We start from the raw sequence: 6,519 nt of genomic DNA, 5'->3' as shown, positions 1-6,519 counted from the left end.
CTTTCTTGAAGGCCTGGCTCTGTGGGGTTGAGGACTACTTAGGTACATTAGCTCCCACCTGCCCTTCTATTCATTGGGATGGACAATCCTACTGGCCTTCACCTTGAGGGACTATCAGGACTTTCCTGGTTGGGGGTGGGGCAAAGGTTAATCTCAACAATGAGGAAGCGGGGAGCAGCTTCCCAGCTCAGTGCTTCTGTACTGGAGCATGGGAACAGAGGTGGCCTCGGTGGTGTTTGCTGGAGGGGTGGATGGATGGATAGATGGGTGAGAATTCAGGACAGGCTGCAAGGTGTCATGGAAGGGCGCACCCCAGGAAATCAGACAAAAACTGGGTTCATAGACAGTCTCCACCCCCCTTTTTCTGGTCAGCCCAGGTTTGTGAAGCATCTGTGAAGCCTACCTGTGCACAGAGGACACAGATACAGCCCCTGTCCTCCCAGACTTCCCAGCTCACAGCAGCCCAGGGTGAACAAATACCCACACAAGCACACCATCCCACATGGTGGGCACCCAAAGCCCCACAGGGAAGCAAAATGATGCAGGGGGGGAGGTCACCTCTCAGCCAGGATGGCAGCAAGGCTGTCTGACGACACATCCCTGGGGTTGCAGCTGGGAAGGAGACCAGCAGAGCAGGTTCCCGACAGAAGGACCCCACGGTGCCCACGTGCTGCGGCAGGACACTGGACGTTACACAGCCTGGAGAGTGTGGCAGGGGGTGCAGAGGTACAGCCCACCGGAGTTCAGGCCCAATGGGCTGGGGCTGACAGCAGGAGGGGGGATTCAGGTTTTATCTTCAGTGAAGTTGAACCTGCAGAACAATGATTTATCTTCTTGAAAATCAAACAGCACACAGATCAGTGGGTGCCAAAGGGCCACTTTGAGGCACTCACCACCAAGCGGCAGCACAGGGCCCATGCATAGGGATGAATCTCGGAGGGCGATGCCAGACTGCGAAGATGACAGAGAATGTGTGCTTTTTTTTTTTGTTTTGTTTTGTTTTTTTAAATTAAAAATGACCCCGCCAGCTGCTGAGAAATGGAAGGGTTCACCCTGGTGATCCAGGTGAGAGTGTCTCAGTCCAGACAGGTGGTGGACATGGGGACAAGAGCTCAGATTGTTCACACCACTCTGTGCCTCAGTTTCCTCATTGGAACATACACAATGACTCCTGCCTGGGAGCTGTCCATGTAGGGGTGACATAAGTAACCTGGCAGGACCTTGGGAGCCTGGATGACTATGTTTTCCCAGAGGACCATAGCTGTCCGGGGGTACCTGGAGTTAAGCCACCTGTACAGGAAGCAGGGTGGTGACTGGAGCTGCCAGGGAAACATTCAAAACACAAACTTGAAGGTGAACCAAAGGGGAATTGCTCAACAGTGAAGGGCACCGGACCAGAGGCCCCCCCAGCCAGTGACGTCACCCCTAGCTGAGGAATGTGGTTTGTGTTTAGAGTGTTTCTCTCCCAGGGAGGCCAGAGCACTGGGTTGGGCTTAATCAGGATCTGCCTGAAGAGCCAGCCTGCTTGGGGAGGAGTGGAGGCAGGTGGCTCCAGGAAAGCCTGACCAGAGGCTGGTAATGGAGCTGGAGTCCTGAGACCTCAGCTGCTCTTTAGCTGGGCAGACTTGGGCAGGCTACTCAACCTCTCTGTTGCTGCATAAGGTCAGATGGGCAGCACAGGGAACACAGAACACTCAGCAGCATAAGGGTGCTGACAGTGAGGAAGGTCTGGCATAATGAATAGGGGGACTTCAGTGCCCCCTGGGTTCCTTCCAGAACCAGCAGGCCATGTTTACACCTGTGAATGCTGAATAAAAGAGAAGAGGGATATTGCTTGATAGAATTGTGAAATGGTGCTGCAATGTGGAAAACAAGCTGACTGGTCCTCAAAACACTAAGTGCAGAGCTGCCATGTAAACCAGGAAACCCCCTGGGTCTCTGCCCTAAAGAACCAAAGCAGAGTTCCAGAGTCTTCCACAGGAATGTTCACAGCAGCCTTGCTCACCAGAGTCAAAAGGAGCAAACAGCCCAGATGCCCGGCAGCTGGTGAGTGGATAAACCAAGCATGGTATGTCCACACAGTGAAATATTATTCAGCCCCCAAAAAGGAACACAGTACTGATACATGCGGCATTGTGGGTGAACCTCAACATATTTTGTTAAGTGAAAGAAGCCAGACACAAAAGATCATGAGTTGGATGGTTTCCTATACATGAACTATCAGAATAAGTAAATCATAGAAACAGGAAGCATATTGGTAGAGCCACCTCTCACCCTCTGAGCCTCAGTCTCCTGATGAAGGGTGGCAGAAGCCTTATGGCCCTGGGCCAGTGGATTACACTGCTGGATGCTGGAGTTGGGGCCATGGTCAGAATCCTGAACTTGGGGGGGAAGTCATGAGGACCCCTCAGAGCCAGCTCCTGGAAGTCGAACTAGGCAGTCAATCCCAGGAGGAAAGGGGCCCTAGGAATGCCAGGAACCAGGCTCCACTCCTCACTCACTGAGGACTTCCCAGCCAGCCCAGGGAAGCCCCCAAACTGGCGTCCCAGAACCAGGAAATGAGTCACCACCTTTCTCCACCTACTGGCGACAGCTCAGAGAGTCAAGGACAGAGTTAGTAAGCAGCTCAGGCTAAGAGTGACTTCCCACCAAACCTGGAAGAATCAGTGACCCACCATCCACATCAGGACCAGGCCTCACCATCTTCCTCTCAGAACCGCAGAAGGGCTGACAGAGGGACAGACAGACAGAGATGGGCCTCTATGCCTCACCTTCATCTCTCCCTCCAGTCTCCCTTGAGGCAGCTGAAGAGTCAGACTTGGGCTCAAATCTCAGCTCAGTCCTTTGCAGTCTGCAGGATTTAGGCCAAGTTAAGTAGCCTCTCTCAGTCTCTGTTTCCTTATCTGTAAAATGGGACTGATCGCTGGCAAACGCCCAATGGTGTTGTAAAGTCAGTGGAATAAGCTTCCTGTGAGCTGGTCCGAAGTTCGCTTGGCAGTGCCCCCAGGAGGGGCCAGAGCTGAGACTGAGAGCCTGGCCTGTGCAGCACGATGTCCCAGCAGGGCTAGGTGGGAGATCCCTACGGGGGAGACCAGAGGCAGGGAGAGCTGGGCAGGACAGGAGCAGTGTAGGCACGTCTGCTGGGCGGTGCCGGGGAGTGCTACGTGACCTATGGGGTTCTTAGGTGTGGCACTGCTGCCAGCCAGGCAAGACTACAGGCTCTGCAAGCATTTGACTATGAACCAAAATCAGTGCTGAGCTTCCAAGTGGGCACTGCAGTTTTCCACCACCACCTGGCTGAGGTGTGTCACTGGGCTGCCCTTCGCTGGGTGGCTGTTGATTGAAAGGGGACAGAGCAGTGTCTTTCTGGTCAGGACCATGGAGTTCTGGACAAAAGCACAGCCCACTCCTAGAGGTTGATGGGTAACGGCTTTCTTGAAAGATTTTGAGCCTCTCTGCCTCACACACAGACATGTGGAAAGAATGTTCCAGAAGTTAGCCTGCTTTGTGCTATTGTGTTTTGTTTTCTTCTTCACCCGAATGAAGTTGAACGAGTGCTGGCGGTCAGGTCTCCCCCGTCTTCATTTCATGCACAGAGCTCCCACCACATTCAGGAGGTAAACGACCCCGCCTCGTGGGTTTCTCAGTCCACTGAGAAAATCTTAGGGCTGGGTAGGAGAGGCTCAGGCTGAGGAGCCCAGACAGAACATGGGTCCTTGCATCACAAGTCCCAAGCAGCCTCCTGGGAGAAGAGCAGGAGTTACCAAGCCAGGGAAAGTTTCTAGGCAGGGATTATGACACGCAAAGGTCCAGAGCCAAGTATAATCCTGCCACATTTGGGAGCCTGAGGAGAGCCATGGGGCTAAGGCAGCAGGGTGGATGTGGTGGAGAGACTGTCTTGGCCAGAGGGTGAGAGGGTGGGATGCAGAATCTTAGCCTGCCCTGGTGCTGGGCCCTAGCTGAACGGGAGCCACCAGGGTTCCAAGGAACAACTAGACTCCTCCTTCAGTCCTCCCTGAATGCACATGGAACTTGGATCCTGGCAGAGATGAATCTCCTGCAGATCCCAGACAAGCAGAGCGAGGGGTGGGGGTGGCATAGCAGCAACCATGGGGAGTCTGCAGGCAGCGTCTGGCCACATTTTCTTATAGCAAAAGCAAAGTACAAATGATGTGCTAATCCAGATACACAGAGAAGTGTGGGTCTTACGGCAGTGTCCGTAAGGAGCACTTTGAAGTGACCATAGCCTGGCTCTGCCCATAGGCAGGGAACTGGCATGGGTGTGTCCATTCATGCACTTTTGCTTGCTGGTGTAGGTGTCTGATAGTTGAATAGGTGGGTAGGAGGGTGAGTGCAAGGAAGGCAAGAAGAAAGGAAGGGAGAGAGGAAGGAAGGAAGGAAGGAAGAAGGGAGGAAGGAAGAAAGGAAGGGAGAGAAGGAGGAAGGAAGGAAGGAAGGAAGAACGTAGGGAAGGAGGAAGAAAGGAAGGAGGAAAAGAGGAAGGAGGGAAGGAAGAAAGGAAGGAAGGAAGGGAAGGAGGAAAGGAAGGAAGGAAGGAGGAAGGGAGAGAGGGAGTGGGTAGATGCAGGTGTAGATAAATGGACATGTGAGTAACTGTTTCATAAAATTTACAAATTCATCTGATAGCAGCACCAGCATAATGACGGTGGATAGATAAAAGGCAGAACTTTCATGACTTTCAGGTCCCACTGAGAGAAAGCTGCCTGGCAGGGCCACACAGGGGTTGGCACCAGGGACCAGGTGGGTAACAGTGAGCTGAAGCTATAGGAGCAGCTTCTGTGGGGGTGGGGGTAGGGTTGATGGGGCTTCCCATGTTCCCTGTGGATTGGCTAATTTCAATACTTTGATGAGTTCTGGACACAGGAGCTCTCTGTAATTGTTTAGTACCTGGCCACCAGGTAATCAGGGCAGGTGCAGGGTGGCCCAGAGTGTGAGAGCCAGCTGAGAGAGGCGGTTGGAATGTGAACTTAATAACTGCTCCAGAGCTGACTGGACTGACCAGGACTTCCAAACTGGGTCAAGAATGCAATTTTGTTCTTTTTCCTTTTTTTTTTATAAACCTCTGTCACAGTGATGGATGGAGACGTGTGAAAATGAACAGGCGAGTCAGCGCTTTCTCAGTTAGTGGTATGTATGAGGCATCAGCAGTGGATTTGGATCTTGTTGGATCTTTGCTCATAGAAGCAGAACCACATGATATCCAGTGTGGAAGAGCCTTCCAAGCTCTCTGTTCTTGTGCATTCACAGATGGACCCCTTCTGCCAAAGAGCCCTTTGGTGATTTGATGGAAGCTGCGACCCTCTCCTCAGGAACAAGTGCACCTGTAGCCTAGTTCAGATGAAATCAGGTTCGGGGGTTCAGGGCAGCCTGACCACACACTTTCAGCCCACCCGGGCAGGCCAGAGACCAGAGGCCAAGACCCATGGCTGGACAGGCCAGGGTGCAGAGGAGACGGCAGGAACAGCCTGATCAGGAGGGCCTCCATTCAAGTTCACAGCCAGTCCTCAGCCAGGCCAAGGCTAGATCCCAGGGCACTCCAATAGCTTTTCTGGGTCTCAGTTTCCCCATCTCTGTGCTGAGGGGATCGGACTTGATCACTGCTGTACACTTGACTCACAGAAGTTTAGGGGAAGGTGAGGCAGCAGGTGGGGCTCCAGCCCATTCCCAGCTCCTCCTGGCCACTCTTACCTATACAGGGTTTGAACTCCAGGCCTCCCACTTGTAGGCAGGTTTCTACCACTTAAGCCAAGTCCGAAGCCTACTTTTGCTGTAGTTATTTTGCAGATAAGGCTCTCCTTTTTGCCTATGCCAGGCCTAGAACTGTAATCCTCTTGCCTATGCCTCCCAAGTAGCTGGGATTACAGGTGTGAACCACTGGCCCTGATCTGGACTCTTTTTGAAGGAAAGGATTTTTTTTGTTTGCTTGTTTTTTTGTTTTTGATTTCTTTGGTGGGACTGGGGCTTGGACTCAGGACTTCACACTTGCAAAGCAGGTGCTCTACCACTTGACTCACATCTCCAGTCCATTTTGCTCGGGTTATTTTAGAGGTGGGAGTCTTGTGAACTATTTGCTCAGGCTGGTCTTGAACCTCCATCTTCTTGATCTCAGCTTCTCAGGTAGCTAGGATTGTAGGCATGAGCCACAAAGGAAAGATTTTAAGATTTTCAAAACAGACGGGGCAGTCTGAGCACCCCTGTACTTTGTGGCTCCTCCACCCATGCCTTTGGAGAGTCAGGTGCTGGGACTGGGATTGTTAGTGGGTCCTCAGAGAACCAGGAAAGCCAGAGTGGAGATGAGAGGAAATAACTTGCAAATAACTCCAAAGAAATCCTGGGGGGTGGGGAGGACACACACGAGAGAACACCAAGTGTCCCTTCTCTGAAATGTTTCCAGTTTCTGCCACCCTCAGTCTTTGGAGGTGTACATGTGACATAAAATCATATCAGAACTCCCGCTGCCCACCCAGCTGCCTCCTGCTTATTTAACACCTTCTGTGT

Source organism: Castor canadensis, chromosome 3, assembly GCF_047511655.1.
Source record: "Castor canadensis chromosome 3, mCasCan1.hap1v2, whole genome shotgun sequence".
Lineage (NCBI taxonomy): Eukaryota > Metazoa > Chordata > Mammalia > Rodentia > Castoridae > Castor > Castor canadensis.
Note: the sequence above shows the minus strand (reverse complement) of the source record.